Source organism: Littorina saxatilis, linkage group LG9 (assembly GCF_037325665.1).
Source record: "Littorina saxatilis isolate snail1 linkage group LG9, US_GU_Lsax_2.0, whole genome shotgun sequence".
NCBI classification, from domain to species: Eukaryota; Metazoa; Mollusca; class Gastropoda; order Littorinimorpha; family Littorinidae; genus Littorina; species Littorina saxatilis.
The window spans coordinates 52538209-52557692 of NC_090253.1; the positions used below are offsets into that span (position 1 = coordinate 52538209).

A 19484-nucleotide genomic window follows, 5' to 3' on the forward strand; every position below is an offset into this window, starting at 1 on the left:
AACATAACCGGTTTTGGTAATCCTACATTCCTCCGTGCGACAGCGGACTAAATGCCATTAAAAACTATTTAGATGTTTTGCTTAAATTTTGACTTGGAGCGAACTAAATTAAAACATCTTGTTCGTTGTGCTTTTGTTTTAAATTAAAGCGTATTCCATTTTTAAATTAAATATCACTTGCCTGTTAGCTCTTTATTGTCGTTGCAATAGTTGTATATACTTGGAAGAAAAAAAGGCATACAACAAGACATTCATGGCAGCCAAATCAAATATGAATAAGAGACCTTCCTCCCTTGTTACGTTTTTCTGACAGACGACTCAATTCGTCACCAAAGACTTGTTATTGGCGCCACAAAGCAAAGAACTAACCCTTTTTCCTCCGGCGAGTATGACTCCATGGCGTAACTCCACACACTCAAATTTGTTCAAGTGGTCTGTATTCCCAATGGGTAGGGAGGGGGGGGGGGGGCATGAAACCTGCTTAAGTGTGCCAGGTAACGTGTCACTATTTCAAGAAAACATAACACCACAAAAGCTTCTTGCGTGATTGAAGAATTACTCAAGCGAGCGATAAGTGTGTGATCACATCCGTTCTTACCCCAGGACAGCTTTAGAGAATGCGTCATACTCATTCGGCTATTTCCTTGTTCATGATCGAAGAGAATAGAAAGCTCCTAAACAAAAAAATCTTTGGAACTTTAAGCAAAGGGTTCTCTGAAGTTTCAACAATCATTTCAATATATTGCCTTGACCGGGGAAAGATAACATAGATGGGTAAAAGCCGGCAAATATTTCATGAACTGATAAACGTAAAATTGACGGGTGTACGCCAGCAAATATTGTATGGACTATAAAAGGAAGAACAGTGTTCTTGTTACGGCGATGACCTTAAAGGTGATCTCACAGAATGTTGTTTGAAACCCAACAGAAACAAACAAAAACAGAAACAAACAAGTCGCGTAAGGCGAAAATACAATATTTAGTCAAGTAGCTGCCATTTTTCAGCAAGACCGTATGCTCGTAGCATCGTCAGTCCACCGCTCATGGCAAAGGCAGTGAAATTGACAAGAAGAGCGGGGTAGTAGTTGCGCTAAGAAGGATAGCACGCTTTTCTGTACCTCTCTTTGTTTTAACTTTCTGAGCGTGTTTTTAATCCAAACATATCATATCTATATGTTTTTGGAATCAGGAACCGACAAGGAATAAGATGAAAGTGTTTTTAAATAGATTTGGACAATTTAATTTTGATAATAATTTTTATATATTTAATTTTCAGAGCTTGTTTTTAATCCGAATATAACATATTTATATGTTTTTGGAATCAGCAAATGATGGAGAATAAGATAAACGTAAATTTGGATCGTTTTATAAATTTTTATTTTTTTTTACAATTTTCCGATTTTTAATGACCAAAGTCATTAATTAATTTTTAAGCCACCAAGCTGAAATGCAATACCGAACCCCGGGCTTCGTCGAAGATTACTTGACCAAAATTTCAACCAATTTGGTTGAAAAATGAGGGCGTGACAGTGCCGCCTCAACTTTCACGAAAAGCCGGATATGACGTCATCAAAGACATTTATCAAAAAAATGAAAAAAACGTTCGGGGATTTCATACCCAGGAACTCTCATGTCAAATTTCATAAAGATCGGTCCAGTAGTTTAGTCTGAATCGCTCTACACACACACACACACGCACACACACACACACATACACCACGACCCTCGTTTCGATTCCCCCTCGATGTTAAAATATTTAGTCAAAACTTGACTAAATATAAAAAGGTCAGACATTTAACGTAAGAGTTTATAATAGGATGCTTCGAAAAACATATTGAATTAGTTATACATGTATACATCCGTTAAAGGCTTCTCGGTACCGTAAATATAAAAGAAGGCGAACATTCAAAGAACTATTGAGGTAGGGGTCTAAATCAAACGTAACTTTTGTTCTTAGCCAATATATACATTCAACATGTAATATACATGCCAAGCGTTTCAAGGGTGCTGCCTGTTGCTTCTTTCAGCATTTGTTGAACATTTATTAACACTGTTTCTACAAGTAGACCCAAATTGATTTAGTCGTAAATTCTAATACAACGTTGTTGTTTTTTTCTCTACTGCATTTTACGTTTGACAAGAAACCTGATTTAGACCACCCAGATACGGTATTTGCAAAATATTTATCTCTTTTATATATTTTTTTTCAAAATTGTTGTTTATGAAATCGAAAATCACATCGAAAAATGTCACTATTCGATGTTCCCTCACTTAATCTGGGTGTGAAGGGCTTTCTTGAAGCAGACACCGGGGCTTGCTAAACGATTGCCGCTTGAGCGGAGGGGAGTCAAGCGTGATTAAGTGCCTGGCCTGCCAATTGACACCTACCGGCGAAAACACACAATGGGCCACAAGGAAGCTTTCTTTTGTCGGAGAACAAGGAAGAGGCATGCTGGCTGTCTCTGGATCATATGTAGACTATGTTTGAATATGTCCGAGTTTGTTTATGTTTGAGAAGGAGTACGCACAAGACAGACAGACAAGCAAATAACATATAGACACATAAATAAACAATCTAAGTAGTAAATGGATTTATGCTGATCTGTATGTGGGCAGCACACGTCTTCAGATGTCTATGAAAAGATGTATGAGCAACTGCAGAACTAAAACGTGCATAATATTATGAAGCATCGATTAGAGATAACTATTGCGAGCATGACCAACATGAGAAATCATGTTTTTGACAGTTTTGAACTGCCAAAATTAAGTAAGGACATGGAGTTTATCTTTTAAGCATTGCATGGGGTTCTAGAACTGTCCGAGGGGGTATTGGGAGATAAGTGTTACCATACAATGGTGTACCTCAATCAACATTAGACATTCAGTGACTTGAAAACAGCCCTTACTGGCATGATTAGCGCGTTTTCCATGGATGATTGCGTTCATGTCTTTGATGAATTTGTCTCGACATTGCGCGTGTGTAACTTTACAACGAAGGGGTTAATTTGTCCAGTACTTTAAGTTTGGGAAATAATTTTTATGGTCATAGTTGTTGTGCAAAAACTTCAGTTCGACCATTTTACACAGTTTTGAATGTTTATTTATTTATTTATTTATTAAGGAGATTTCTATAGCGCATAACTAAAAGCACTCTGCGCTTTACAAAATCACAAAGTATAAGCACACGCAAACATACTATGATTAAATAGAACTTAGCTTAGCAAGACATACTAAGAACACTAAACATTTGAGTTCATACAAAAATAGAGAATTAAATTAAATACTGGACAAGCGATTTAACTGCAATGGGCTATTTCAAATACAAACGTTTAGTTAACAATAAAAGGCAGTGCATAAAACTCCATAATCCTAAGAGGGTCAAATAAATAAGAAACATAAGACTAGATAGTGTCTGTAAAAGAAGCCTTTTCTCCAACATTTGTTCCAAAACACACCTCCGAATGATTGTCGATGACTCGAAAGCTTTCCTATCTTGTGATTGCCTTGAATCTAGCTGAATCTAGGGGTCCTTAACGTCCTCACAGGAAATTTTCCTTTTAGGGACATGAGTTGATGATACGCTAATTAAAAATAAAAAGGAGGGAAAGAAAAGGGCAAGACCAAGCAATCCCGACCGTGATAGTACCCCGGCCCCGCTCTCCGTGAATAAGGGAGGGGGTGGGGCAATAAGAAATATACATTAAGATCCTTGTAAGAGGAATATTAATAATTTTTCTTTTATATGCGTTGACTTCCTAGGGGAAGGACCATTAAAAACGTGGATTTTAATTTAAAGATAAAACTCAGGACCACCTGTTAAAAGGTTTAAAAGTGACAACATTGTGAGAAAAATATAAAGAACATGCGCAAACACGTAATACTGATCTTCTATAGGGTAGTAACATTTGGACACATCATTTTATTTACGCACGCATGAGTTGATATACGGCATTTACTCATTATAAATAGGATAAAAAGATAGGGTTAAGAGATCTATCTGCATTGTCCGTCGACCTCCCCGCCACTACAATAGTCGCATGGGAGGCGACGGCACATTAGCAGTATTAACTGAGAGAGAAAACAGCTATCCTCTCGTTTATATAATCATGTTTTTAAGTTTATCGTGTAATCCGGAAACAGGAGTTTAAAACCATCAGGAGGAGAGGAACAAAAAACAAAAAAAAACCAAAAAACCACGCCCGCGAGGTGGGGCAATGCCCTTCGCTCCCTGCGAGCTGTGTGTCCCCTTTGTTTAAGTTAAAACCGTTGACAAATGACGATCATGTGTTTATGCTGGCTTTATTTTAGTTTGCTCCCACTTTAGGGAGTCCAAAATTACAAGGGACTTACAGTGATTTTTTAATTGTGAGAATTTCCTCAGACGACAGATCTCTGCTCCCCGCGAGAGCGCTGAGGGCCATGAGGTAGGTGTCTGGTTTAGGGACGGACACTTTATTTTTTGTCACAAAACAGTAGGTATCCGTTAATAAGTTGATGAGAGCCTCGGGGCTCTGCTTCTGCCTAGCAGTCACCATAGAGGTGAGGCAGAGCTCTAGGTAGCCTCTCAGGTCTTTTTCTTCTGTTTTTTTGGGTTGTTATGAACACAAAGTCTCTGTGACTATCGACTTTTTTGAAGACTTCTGCTGCCAGTTCCTTTTCCTGTGAAGGTTTAATGTCTCGCTGTTTTTGTTCCAGGTCGGTTTCGATCTTTTTCATTACTTTACTGTAAATTTGATCGGCCACTGAGGCGACAAATTCTTCTTGGTTAAATGGCTTGTCTCTTCCCTTGTTTAGTGGACTCTGTGCAGTGCGGTGAGTGCCATTGTCCGCCTTCTTATGGTTTGTTTTGACTGAGCTTTTCACCAGGGGTGAGGGGGGTGTTTACCTTTGTCGTAACGGCCGTGGCGAACGGCATTAGCGTATCCAGTTTGGGGGGTTGAGGTCTTTTGGGGAGCATCCAGTTGAATCTAGCTACAACTGCTTTGTGTTTAATAACTATTATCATGTATTGAATCCCGTGGTCTTTCTTCGGGGGATGTGGGGGGGGGGGGGTGGTGGATAATATGTTGGTAGTATTTTTTTCGACCGAGTTATCTCTATTCGTTGGGCAGTTTTCTTTGTCGGACAGATTTTTCACACAAATGACCAGGCAACCGGATTACGTAAGCCGCGTCAGCTGTTCCCTTTGTAAAAGTCAGCGTAGCTCGAGAACGGCATTGGAGTACTTTCGGTGTTCTTTACCTTGCCCAAGAAACAGCGCATATGACTCTTTGAGTATACTTCACAAACTCGAGTTGTGCTTGGTTTGATCATAAACACTATCTAGTCAAGGACGTCGTAAAATGGCCCTCGGTCAAGTTTTCACCGAGAACTATTTTATGATGTCCTTGACTGTTATGTGTTAGTCGGCTTAGAATATGCGCGCAGGCTTCAAAGTTTTGATCCATTCGATTATCTCAACAGACATCCTTTGATTGTAAAGTTGAATGCGGGCGATGGTTTAACATACTTAACTTGAAAGTTTCCCGCTGTGGTAGATTTTTATGGTGGTTGTCACACAGGCAGCGACGGCTTTACTGGTCGGACCCAGTTGTGCTGAATGAATCTAGGGGTCATGGTCGAGGCCGTGTTTATCGTCCGGGTTAAAGAATTGAATTGGCATAAGGTTATATTTGTCCATATAATCATACAGGGTTGCAAAGCGGGTTAAGTTTGAAGTACATTTTACGAAGGTGTGCTCTATGGTAATTTCGCTGCCACACTCGCAGTTTCTTTTGGTTTAAACAAGTTTATTCAGTAAATTCCATTGGTACTATTACCGCATACATGAAATAAGGAACATGGAGCACAACAAGCTAAGCTTATGAGCGTACTCTTAAAAGCAAATGAAATTTGGCGGACGATTTTAATATAACAAATTTGAAATAATGTCAAAATAATAATGGTAAATTATGGTAGACAAACATGTAACAATAAAAGTGAAAACAAAACCAACAAAAAACAACAAACAAAAAAACCAATGCTAAACTAACAACAGTACTCACACGCGCTCGCACACTCACTCGCACACACACACATACAATGACGTCCACATGGTTGAAAATAGAATACTACCAGAACAAAGAAATGTAAACAGTACTGCACATGGTGGATGAGATAAATGCATTCATTATTCAAAACGTTTGCTTAATAAGATAAACCTGAATAACTGGTCAAATATCAATGCATTTTCGCTGTCTGACTTGTCTCTATTGCCATACAGAAAATCATCAGCGGTTAGCAAATCATAGTTGGGCAGTGTTGACAAGGTGACTTCACGTATTTGAAGAGATAAGGGGCAATGAAAAATATAGTGCTCCGCATTTTCAACAGGATAACCACAAGTGCATGACGGGTCGGGAATTAAATGTCTGTCAAATAGATCACTATTTAGATTGCTGATCCTCAATCTCAGTCTGCAATGGATAATTTCTGATTTTCGATCAGATGTGTATAGATACGAGGGAACAACAGAATCATCAGAACTAATACGTTTTTTAAATAACCCAATAGAATCAAGTTGTTTTACAGTATCTGGAAGCTCATTCCACAGGGAAGTCGAAGACAGAAAAAATGACTTTTTATACAATTCAGTTCGAGAGTGGGGAGTCTGTCTGTCAAGTGGTCTTCGTCTATGGTAAGGGTTCACAGAAGCAACGAGAGGAGGCAGACGTTCTAGTAAGTATGGTGGCACGCGTGCATTAACTAATTTGAAATACAAAATCAATTTGTGTCTTTTTCGCCTCTCCTTCAGTGTTGTAAATCCTGATACATCGTGCCACGAACTGCACCTATAATGGTTCTTATGGCATCAAGATGCAAGTTTTCTAATAAAGTAGCTAATCTGTCAGAACAGTTATCCCAAATGACGTCAGAAAAATCAAAATGGGGAATAATAAAAGATTTATACATAAGTTCAAGTGCCTTTCGGCTAAGGCGATACTTATAGGACCGAAAACATGAGAGAAGAACACGTACTTTAGATATAATTGACTGAACATGTGATTCCCATTTGCAGTCGCTCTGAATCAGTACACCAAGATGTTTGTGAACGTGGTTTTCTCTCAGAACTGTTCCATCAAATACAAGAGGAAGGGTTTCAGGCATTCTATTTCCAGAAAAGGTCATCAAATCTGTTTTTAAATTATTGAAATTAACTTTCCATTTTTCCGCCCAGTGTGCAATTTTGGCTAAGTCTGCATTTAAGATCTGTGTCCGCGTGTTTGCATCATTTAGAGATAAATACAAACTGGTATCATCAGCAAAAAGTTTAACGCAGTTTCTTTTGAAAACGGAACAATTGAGGCCTTTGGTTCGGGCCCTTCTTAGAATGCGTAATAGGGCTGGAGGGAGTTTAGGAAAAAAGCCCCATTTGATGTATTTCATGGGGTCGTTCTTGTGTGTGCTGTTTAGTTTTGTAAGTAAAAATGCGTTTTGGAAGCATGGATTTTAATTCTATTTTAGTTTCGTTAAAAAAAATCAAAAAGCCAAATCAAATATGAATAAGAGACCTTCCTCCCTTGTTACGTTTTTCTGACAGACGACTCAATTCGTCACCAAAGACTTGTTATTGGCGCCACAAAGCAAAGAACTAACCCTTTTTCCTCCGGCGAGTATGACTCCATGGCGTAACTCCACACACTCAAATTTGTTCAAGTGGTCTGTATTCCCAATGGGTAGGGAGGGGGGGGGGCATGAAACCTGCTTAAGTGTGCCAGGTAACGTGTCACTATTTCAAGAAAACATTACACCACAAAAGCTTCTTGCGTGATTGAAGAATTACTCAAGCGAGCGATAAGTGTGTGATCACATCCGTTCTTACCCCAGGACAGCTTTAGAGAATGCGTCATACTCATTCGGCTATTTCCTTGTTCATGATCGAAGAGAATAGAAAGCTCCTAAACAAAAAAATCTTTGGAACTTTAAGCAAAGGGTTCTCTGAAGTTTCAACAATCATTTCAATATATTGCCTTGACCGGGGAAAGATAACATAGATGGGTAAAAGCCGGCAAATATTTCATGAACTGATAAACGTAAAATTGACGGGTGTACGCCAGCAAATATTGTATGGACTATAAAAGGAAGAACAGTGTTCTTGTTACGGCGATGACCTTAAAGGTGATCTCACAGAATGTTGTTTGAAACCCAACAGAAACAAATAAAAACAGAAACAAAAAAGGTCAGACATTTAACGTAAGAGTTTATAATAGGATGCTTCGAAAAACATATTGAATTAGTTATACATGTATACATCCGTTAAAGGCTTCTCGGTACCGTAAATATAAAAGAAGGCGAACATTCAAAGAACTATTGAGGTAGGGGTCTAAATCAAACGTAACTTTTGTTCTTAACCAATATATACATTCAACATGTAATATACATGCCAAGCGTTTCAAGGGTGCTGCCTGTTGCTTCTTTCAGCATTTGTTGAACATTTATTAACACTGTTTCTACAAGTAGACCCAAATTGATTTAGTCGTACATTCTAATACAATGTTGTTGTTTTTTTCTCTACTGCATTTTACGTTTGACAAGAAACCTGATTTAGACCACTCAGATACGGTATTTGCAAAATATTTATCTCTTTTATATATTTTTTTCAAAATTGTTGTTTATGAAATCGAAAATCACATCGAAAAATGTCACTATTCGATGTTCCCTCACTTAATCTGGGTGTGAAGGGCTTTCTTGAAGCAGACACCGGGGCTTGCTAAACGATTGCCGCTTGAGCGGAGGGGAGTCAAGCGTGATTAAGTGCCTGGCCTGCCAATTGACACCTACCGGCGAAAACACACAATGGGCCACAAGGAAGCTTTCTTTTGTCGGAGAACAAGGAAGAGGCATGCTGGCTGTCTCTGGATCATATGTAGACTATGTTTGAATATGTCCGAGTTTGTTTATGTTTGAGAAGGAGTACGCACAAGACAGACAGACAAGCAAATAACATATAGACACATAAATAAACAATCTAAGTAGTAAATGGATTTATGCTGATCTGTATGTGGGCAGCACACGTCTTCAGATGTCTATGAAAAGATGTATGAGCAACTGCAGAACTAAAACGTGCATAATATTATGAAGCATCGATTAGAGATAACTATTGCGAGCATGACCAACATGAGAAATCATGTTTTTGACAGTTTTGAACTGCCAAAATAAAGTAAGGACATGGAGTTTATCTTTTAAGCAACAGGTCGAAAATTTGGGCTGCCACTTGAAATTCTTTGTTAGGCTTTTCTTTTCCTTGATTTTGTTGAAATCTCTCTCTCTCTCTCTCTCTCTCTCTCTCTCTCTCTCTCTCTCTCTCTCTCTCTCTCTCTCTCTCTCTCTCTCTCTCTCTCTCTCTCTCTCTCTGCCCCACACGCACTAACACACACTGGGATGCGGCAAATTGGGTAAAGCAGACTGGGATACAGCAAGATGGGAGAGGCAGGATGGGATGCCGCCAACGCATCTAGCAGTGCAAATTCAACAAGGGGGGGGGGGGGGGGGCGTTCTTTTAAATCAAGTTTTGCCCAGTTTTGGTTTTGCCGGTTTTGGTAATCCTACATTCCTCCGTGCGGCAGCGGACTAATGCGCATTAAAAACTATTTAGATGTTTTGCTTAAATTTTGACTTGGAGCGAAATAAATTAAAACATCTTGTTCGTTGTGCTTTTGTTTTAAATTAAAGCGTATTCCATTTTTAAATTAAATATCACTTGCCTGTTAGCTCTTTATTGTCGTTGCAATAGTTGTATATACTTGGAAGAAAAAAGGCATACAACAAGACATTCATGGTAGCCAAAGAAGCAAATATGAATAAGAGACCTTCCCCCCTTGTTACGTTTTTCTGACAGACGACTCAATTCGTCACCAAAGACTTGTTATTGGCGCCACAAAGCACAGAACTCACCCTTTTTCCTCCGGCGAGTATGACTCCATGGCGTAACTCCACACACTCAAATTTGTTCAAGTGGTCTGTATTCCCAATGGGTAGGGAGGGGGGGAGCATGAAACCTAGCTTAAGTGTGCCAGGTAACGTGTCACTATTTCAAGAAAACATAACACCACAAAAGCTTCTTGCGTGATTGAAGAATTACTCAAGCGAGCGATGGGTGTGTAATCACATCCGTTCTTACCCCAGGACAGCTTTAGAGAATGCGTCATACTCATTCAGCTATTTCCTTGTTCATGATCGAAGAGAATAGAAAGCTCCTAAACAAAAAAATCTTTGGAACTTTAAGCAAAGGGTTCTCTGAAATTGACGGGAAATATTTACTGATCGGATCCAGTTGTGCGTTACCTCGCTTTTGCCTTTAGTGACTGACTGACTGACTTTGGGGATTAACGTCCTCCCCACAAGTTTATTTTTGAGTTTTTCCGTCATATCCTTTTTTGGTTTCAGCGGAAAAGGAAGCTTGCTGGTTCTTAAAAGAGAATTGTTGTCCAAGTAGTGCACGTTTGGTAGCTTTAGTTTTTAAGCTAAACACATATCTGTTCGTTCTGAGTTCTGGCGGACAAACAAACAGCCAGCCAGCCAGCCAGCCAGCCTGCCAGACAGACAGACAGACAGGGAAACAGGCAGACAGGGAAACAGGCATACAGGGAAACAGGCAGACAGGGAAACAGGCACGCACAAAGGCACACAGGCAGGAAGGCAAGCAGGCAGACGGACAGACAGGCAGGGAAACGGGGAAACAGGCAGGCAACGGTGTAAAAACGAATAAAAATAGGCGAGGAGAGCTGGTAAAGGAGGAAAGGCAGAGAAGTGAGAAGAATTAAAATATGAGTAAGTGGGGGTATTTAAAAACAGGTATCGTACTTTTTCCCTATTAAGTATTTTGAGTGACAAAAAATGCAAGCTTGTTCTTGTGAAGCGTGCATTATATATATATATCTCTCTCTCTCTCTCTCTCTCTCTCTCTCTCTCTCTCTCTCTCTCTCTCTCTCTCTCTCTCTCTCTCTCTCTCTCTCTCTCTCTCTCTCTCTCTCTCTCTCTCTCTCTCTCTCTCTCACTGCGACTATTATGGTAGGTGGAGATGGAGGGGGTGGGGGGGAGGGGGGGGGAGGCCGACGGACAATGCAGATAGATCTTTTAACTATACCATGTTATCCTCTTTATCATGAACAGATGCCGTATATCACAGGATACATGCGTGCAAGTATAAAATAATGTGTGTGTTTGATCTTTATATCCCGGCCCTGTATCCCTATAGAAGACGAGTATTACATGTTTGCACACTTTCTCTATTTTTCGCACAACATTTCCCTTTGAAACTTTTTAACAGAAGGTGGTCCTGAGTTTTAGCATCTTTTTTTTTTAAATGATATATGAATTAAAGATAGTCTTTTAATGGTCCTTCCCTTAGGAAGACAACACGTACGAAGAGATTATTACAACTACTCCTATTCAAGTATTTTAACGTATACCTTTTAATGCAACCGCGAGAGTGGGTCCCGGGCCCCAGTCATCAGAGTCTGGCTTGCTCGGTCTTGCCTTTTTCTGTTCCTTCTTTTCCTCCTTTTTTGTGTGTGTTAGATATCATGAAACCCCAGTCCTGTCCTTTCGAAGCCTAAAACATATGCCTGTAGGACATAAATACTTTTGTCTTGTCTAATACAAGGCGGTAAAGGGAAGAAGCGGGAGGGGGGGGGAGGGGGGGGGCGGAGTAGGGGGTCTTGCCTATAGGACTAGGTGACAATGGCCGCAAGCATAAACGTTGTTTTGACCACGAGTTGAGAATCATCCAATACAATTGACACTGGACATTTGAAGACGCAACAGCGGTCGACACGGGTGCATCATAAACACCGCCCAATTGGATTGCATGACTTGTGTCACGAAATGGGATATATGTCTGTGAAAAAGGAACATTTCCTGTGAGGACGTTTAAGGACCCCTAGAGAGATGTTTATTATTATGAACATGCTCGTGCCACCCACGCGCATTTTCACGCTAGAAGCCACAAAAAAAAGTTTATTTCATGTTGATTAATCACATTACTTATGAAAGTCTTATGTTTGCTCGTGCGCACGTGTGTGAGTGTGGGGGGGGGGGGGAGGAAATATTAAACAGCTGTGCTTTCATGTCAAACAGAGTTTGATCATAATTAAGCTTTAAGCCCGCGGGAGAAACAGACGATACTACTGCACGTATGGTTTGATATATGTCGGGAACATTTTTATGACTTGTATAATTTGACTGATCAGGCAAAGGGATTACGCGAAACCGACTCAAGCCTTGTTGAATGTTAAAGAATTCAAGCATGCCGAAGTGTCTGTACGGGCTTGAGGAAAAGCACGTTCGGTAATCGTTTCATGTCCAATCCTAAAAAGTGTATGGGAATACTTTATGCATAACATTCGGGTGGGGTTTTTTCCGAATAGAAAATATATAATACATCCCTGCGATTTTATGGAATAACTCTGTTAAGTGTTTTTGTTATTGTTGCCAGAACAGCATGATCATATTCTGTAAGATAAAATCGGTTATTGTTAGTTTGTTTGTTTCCTTTTGTACACAGCGAAAACAAAATCGAATAGAAATTATACATCCATGCATTTTTCATGGAATAACTCCCTGAAGTGTTGTTGTTGTTGTTGTTGTTGTTGTTGTTGTTGTTGTTGTTGTTGTTGTTGTTGTTGTTGTTGCGAGAACAGCATGATAATATTCTGTGAGATAAAATCGGTTTTTGTTAGTTTGTTTTATTTTGTACAATAAAGATATTAAACATTGTTCGCCAAGATTTAATTCATGGTCTTGCCTATAGGACTAGGTGACAATGGCCGCAAGCATAAACGTTGTTTTGACCACGAGTTGAGAATCATCCAATACAATTGACACTGGACATTTGACGACGCTACAGTGGTCGACACGGGGAGCATCATAAACACCGCCCAATTGGATTGCATGACTTGCCGGTCCTGCAGTGATGTCGTTCTTATCGGCTATTGGTCAGTGGATTTTGAGAGCGCACGCGCCAGGCAATGTGTTCATATGATTGGTTAATACACTGACACGGTTCTCACCCCTTTGAGAGGTCGTGCCCTACATAAAGTTAGTTCGTTTCGCAAATTAGCAATTGTCCGCGAGATAATTCGAGGTTGTGAGACTTGTTTCTGGGAGGAATAGCAGAAAGGCAAGACAATAAAGGTGAGTGATTTTGATTCTATTGATTGTGCCTATGATTAGGTTAGATTGAATAGATTAGATTGTGCAAGCAGGATTCCACCATGGAATACATTTAATTTATATGAGGGTTAACGTTGTCTGCACCATCTCAGAAAAAACTATCATATTTTTGGTTTAAACAAAACTTTATTCAATTTTAATCATGACAAGAACAATGCATGGATGATTACATACTCAAGCATAATGCTTATTTTAAGCAATCATAGTAATTACAAAACAAAGGTTAGCATGATGGCAGAATAAGTACATTAGCTCCTTTCAGGAAACGAAAAACATATCATATTTTTGACCTAAATCTGTGGGTCTAAAAACATCATCTCGGTTATAATGTAGTATATAAAAAGCCTAAAACATGTCACATTTACAGAACACAAAAAACAAAAACAAAATAATTTCGCTAATATTTTGCGTGTGATATTTTCAGAGTGTGATTAAACAAGTTAGTATGACAATAAATCGGAAAGACTTAGTTATCGTACAGTAACAACATGTCATTTAATTACTTGATTTTGGCATAGTTTCGGAGCAGTTTTGAAAAAAATTATTGCATGAGTTCAGTCCCGTTTTCAGGTCTAAATCGTCAGAAAACTTTCCCAAATGTACGTACGGAATTTCAAGTGATTTGAGACATTAGGTCTGCTATTTTTTTTCATGTCAGAAAAGTTCTGAAATTGACAGTAGTTTTTTGCTGACCCATCGAAACAATTTAATTTGTTGACATCTTCAAGTACAACAACATGCGCCACATACTCACATTTCATGTACACATTTAATCAGACAAGGGTGGTATGAGGATTTGAACGCGAAAGTAGTTTTTGAGAAGTTGACTCATTCAGAACGCGCGCTGAGCGCAAATGTCGGCGTACGCCTAGCAAAACTCACTACTGAAACGCTTAACTGATCAATGGCTCTTAAAAAAGAAATTTCGAAGAATTTGTGTGTGCGTTTGAACAAGTGCGCTGTGAACAGCTCTTGTTAAAACTGTATTAAGTTTATGGGTAAATGGAGCTTTCATTTTTCCAAACGCATGCTGATTTTAAAATGCTGTTCTGTTCTGACTGGGTATATCTTAATTTGTATGTCACATAACAGCAGACCTAACATCTTGAATGATTTGAGATTCCGTGTGTATGTTTACGACATGTGTTAGCACAAATCACTGAAAGATTAAAGACAATGCGTAAACGAGTTACTCAAACGTACAATTTTTGGTCTCATTGCCCGCTAAAACGGCTTCACAAACTGCCTGTTATGCACTCTGAGAGGATTCAGCATGCTCTAGAGTCCATGTTAGACACGATATGTGAACAAAACTGACTGTTTTGGATGGAGATATGATTGTCCTGTCTATATAATGACATGCTAAACATGTTTCGATTTGTTGTCGATTTGTATCGCGGGAAAATTGATTTTGCGAAATTGTATGGGGAGGGGGGGGGTGTGTGTCTGTGTTGTAGGTTCCACTGTAGAGACACTACGTCATGTAAACTCAATCTGAACAAGGTAGGGGAATCAATGGCTGTTTCAGTCATTTTTATATGACTTGATTTTACAATCAACAGCCTCATCAGAAAGATGTGCCATCAAACGCATATGTATAGTTTTTTGTTATGACGCTTAGTGTAGGGGAAGAGCTCCTATTATGGACCGGCTCCTAATATGGACCACCTCCTGTTTTGACAAACTAACGACGCTAGAGCGCTCACAAAAGTTTTATTCGCTGTAGTCATGCACTCTCTCTGGATAATTGCACATGTAAAAACAATTGCAGAAACACATCTTAAAACCGTTAGGCTGTTTCTCTTTTTATATTTAGTCAAGTTTTGACTAAATATTTTAACATCGAGGGGGAATCGAAACGAGGGTCGTGGTGTATGTGTGTGTCTGTGTGTCTGTGTGTCTGTGTGTGTGTGTAGAGCGATTTAGACTAAACTACTGGACCGATCTTTATGAAATTTGACATGAGAGTTCCTGGGTATGAAATCCCCGAACGTTTTTTTCATTTTTTTGATAAATGTCTTTGATGACGTCATATCCGGCTTTTCGTGAAAGTTGAGGCGGCACTGTCACGCCCTCATTTTTCAACCAAATTGTTTGAAATTTTTGCCAAGCAATCTTCGACGAAGGCCTGACTTCGGTATTGCATTTCAGCTTGGTGGTTTAAAATTAATAATGACTTTGGTCATTAAAAATCTGAAAATTGTAACAAAATTACTCTTTTTTTAAAACGATCCAAATTTACGTTCCTCTTATTCTTCATAATTTTTTTTATTCAAAAACATATAAATACGTTATATTTGAATTAAAAACAAGCTCTAAAAATTAAAAATATAAAAATTATTATCAAAATTAAATTTTCGAAATCAATTTCAAAACACTTTCATATTTTTCCTTGTCGGTTCCTGATTTCAAAAACATATAGATATGATATGTTTGGATTAAAAACACGCTCACAAGCGGTGGACTGACGATGCTACGAGTATACGGTCTTGCTGAAAAATTGCAGTGCGTTCAGTTTAATTCTGTGAGTTTGACAGCTTGACTAAATGTTGTATTTTCGCCTTACGCGACTTGTTTTTGCATTTAGTCAAGTTTTGACTAAATGTTTTAACATAGAGGGGGAATCGAAACGAGGGTCGTTGTGTATGTGTGTGTGTGTGTGTGCGTGCGTACGTGTGTGTAGAGCGATTCAGACCAAACTACTGGACCGATCTCTATGAAATATTACATGAGAGTTCCTGGGATTGATATCCCCGAATGTTTTTTGTTCCTTTTTTTTTTATAAATGTCTTTGATGACGTCATATCCGGCTTTGCGTGAACATTGAGGCGGCACTGTCACGCTCTTATTTTTCAACCAAATTGGTTGAAATTTTGGTCAGGTAATCTTCGGCGAAGCCCGGACTTCGGTATTGCATTTCAGCTTGGTGGCATAAAAATGAATGAATGAGTTTGGTCATTAAAACTCTGAAAATTGTAAAAAAAACCTTTTTTTTATAAAACGATTCAATTTTACGTTCATCTTATTTTCCATCATTTTCTGATTCCAAAAACATATAAATGTTATATTTGGACTAAAAACAAGCTCTGAAAATTAAAAATATAAAAATTATTATCAAAATTAAATTTTCAAAATCAATTTCAAAACACTTTCATCTTATTCCTTGTCGGTTCCTGATTCCAAAAACATATAGATATGATATGTTTGGATTAAAAACACGCTCAGAAAGTTAAAACGAAGAAAGGTACAGAAAAGCGTGCTATCCTTCTCAGCGCAACTACTACCCCGCTCTTCTTGTCAATTTCACTGCCTTTGCCATGAGCGGTGGACTGACGATGCTACGAGTATACGGTCTTGCTGAAAAATTGCATTGCGTTCCGTTTCATTCTGTGAGTTCGACAGCTACTTGACTAAATGTTGTATTTTCGCCTTACGCGACTTGTTTATTATTACAATATTAACAGACCTGGGAACCCAGAAGATGTCGCCGTATTTTGTCTAAAATTACGGTTTGTAGCAAAAAATATGATGACAAAAGTTCTTAGACTACTTTGCTTCACAAGTGCATCTCGAAACCGATCCAGTATATTTAACGGTTTGAATCATGGATGTTCAAATGAAACGTGGAATACACTCTTTTCTTCTGAAAATACGCAAAGTTTGAGAACACTCGAAGTGCAAAACAGAGATTTTGGTTTGAATATATACATTAATTATCATGAAAAAGGTTTTTACATTTGGGCAAACAATTATATTAAGAAATGGTTAAGTTCATTTGTCTTTATAGTGTTTATTCTCGAATATGGTGTGTGCTTTGTGCAGTTGTGATAAGAATTATTTATTTTATTTTAAAATGCAATGCATATTATTTAATTAAAAACCTTGTTCTCATTTCCTTTGTAAAAAACCCCACCTTACCTGAATACAGTAGCTTGTACAGGGTGATTTTCTTTTTATTATGTTTGCATGACAAAGTTAAAGAAAAAACTTATGCATGTCAGGGAATGGCTACGAAGTAATGTTTCATTTGAAGATCACTTCTGGAAATTTGTGTTGCGTTTTGTGTAAGCATATGCGAAATGATTTTTGTATACATTTATTTGTAATGCAATGTAAAACGTGTACATAAAATTGTGTGGTTTTAATCCTATTCCTTTGTTTGCATTGCTGCCATTTGTCTGAATGCCCTATGGTCTGTCTGCCTGTATTTGCTGTCTCCCCATACACAAAGTCAATTCAATACAGTTCTCTCTCCCTCATTCTCATTCTCATAAATCAGACTCAAACCATCCGATGTCAGGGCCGTGAATGCTACTGACTGGACTGGAGATACTCTTATGTCGCCTAGCGCCATGTATCTGATGAAATCATTCATAGCACCGATGCCGTGAATGTGCAGAGCTGCTCTACGGTTTGAACGTCCCCATTTCACTGCTGTACAGCAAACATCGTCCCCAAATACCTGTTTGTTTCTAAAAATCACGCTGGAGGTTGCATTTTATGTAATAACCTCCTGAAACGAGTTTTCACACTTTATAATGGCATTTACCGCTCATTGAAGTTTTAAGAAACTTTCTAACACCTAAAACAATCATAGCACCGATGACGTAATTGTAGCTCTGCACTTTGTGGCCACATACGTCCCCATTTCACTGTCGTACAGCAAACATCGTCCCCAAATACCTGTTTTTCTAAAAATCACGCTGGAGGTTGCATTTTATGTAATAACCTCCTGCATAGTGTGTGTGTTTTACTGCCTTGCTCTAAAGTGTGTGTGTGGTTCTGCTGAGTGTTTGTGTAATACTGCCTTGCTCTGCTGAGTGTGTGTGTCACCGACTTAGTTGCTCTGCAGAGTGTGTGTGTGTGTGTAATACTGCCTTGCTTTGCTGAGTTTGTGTGTTATACCGCTTTGCTCTGCTGAGTGTGTATGTGTGTTTGTGTTAATTACGGTCTGTCTGTATAATCTTTTGTCTGTCACTCAAGGGTAAGGGGGTGTCCTTAACCTCTCCTTTGTTGTCTCGATCTGTCTATCTGTCTCTGTCGCTCTTTCTGCTCTTGCTTCACACTTTTCTTGTTTTCTCTCTATTCTCAACCTTTGGTGTCTGTCTGTGTGTCTGTTTGTTTGTTTGTCTGTCTCTCTCTCTCTGTCTCTCTCTCTGTCTCTCTCTCTCTCTCTGTCTCTCCCCTTCTCTCTCTCTCTGCAGAGTGTGTGTGTGTAATACCGCTTTGCTCTGCTGAGTGTGTGTGTTTGTGTTAATTACGGTTTGTCTGTATATTCTTTTGTCTGTCCGTCTGTCACTCAAGGGTAAACCGGCACGGTTAGCCTAGTGGTAAGGCGTCCGCCCCGTGATCGGGAGGTCGTGGGTTCGAACCTCGGCCGGTGTCACGATTTCATCTTTCGCCTGTGTACATATTTCCCCCTCGATATTTACTCGAGACTGAAATGTTGTTTCCTGGTAAAATTAAGAAGGGAAATTATTTATGGACGAAAAGCATGTCAGTTTCTTGTATGTGAAGAAAATTGGTTGTGAAATTAAATAGATTTCACTCCCAAAATCGAATTCTTCGAAAACGTGTACCGAGTGGTTACGTCCCTTGAGTAAGAAGGGAAACATTTTAGGATGAATCAAATTTCTAAGTTAAATAAAATAATTGGTTGGACAAATTTGGCCCCATGAATGTAAGGTACACAAGGTCGCTCATCAGTACTATCGAAGGGTGTTTTTTTTGTTCAGTGTAGAGTTTATACTAGATCAACGAGGCCGAAAATCGAAATATCAACACGGCGAAAGATAAAAACGTCACACCGGGTCATACCTAAGACTTTAAAATTGGCAATCTAGTGGCTGATCCACATCCCATTTTGGTGCAATCCCATTTTTGCCGCCGTCCCATTTTTTGCCCCATCCCATTTTCGCGACATTTCACAAGCCAAGCGTCATTTTATAAAATTTATAATTTTGAATGATTAATGAGATGAGGATGATTATAATGATGATGCTATGGATTTCCAATTTGGATTGAGACTACGTGACAGGGCATTTTACTAACATGTCATAACAAAAGCGCAACATCCCATTTTGACACCATATCCCATTTGGCCGCCATGCCGTTTCACCGTATTCCATTTATCCCCCATCCCATTTTCGCGACATTTCACAAGCCAAGCGTCATTTTACTACCGTGTCATAACAATAGCGCGTCATCCCATTTTGACACCATCCCATTTGGCCGCCATCACATTTTTTATTTATTCTTCTTGCCAAGCCTCA

The 19484-nt window shown here is 39.0% G+C and overlaps 1 long non-coding RNA gene across 1 annotated transcript in view; it reads left to right on the plus strand.

Moving 5' to 3' along the window:
- Positions 1-19484, plus strand: part of LOC138976437 (uncharacterized) — a 41573-nt gene that overhangs the window by 14335 nt on the left and 7754 nt on the right. The gene's annotated exons all lie outside the window — the stretch shown is intronic.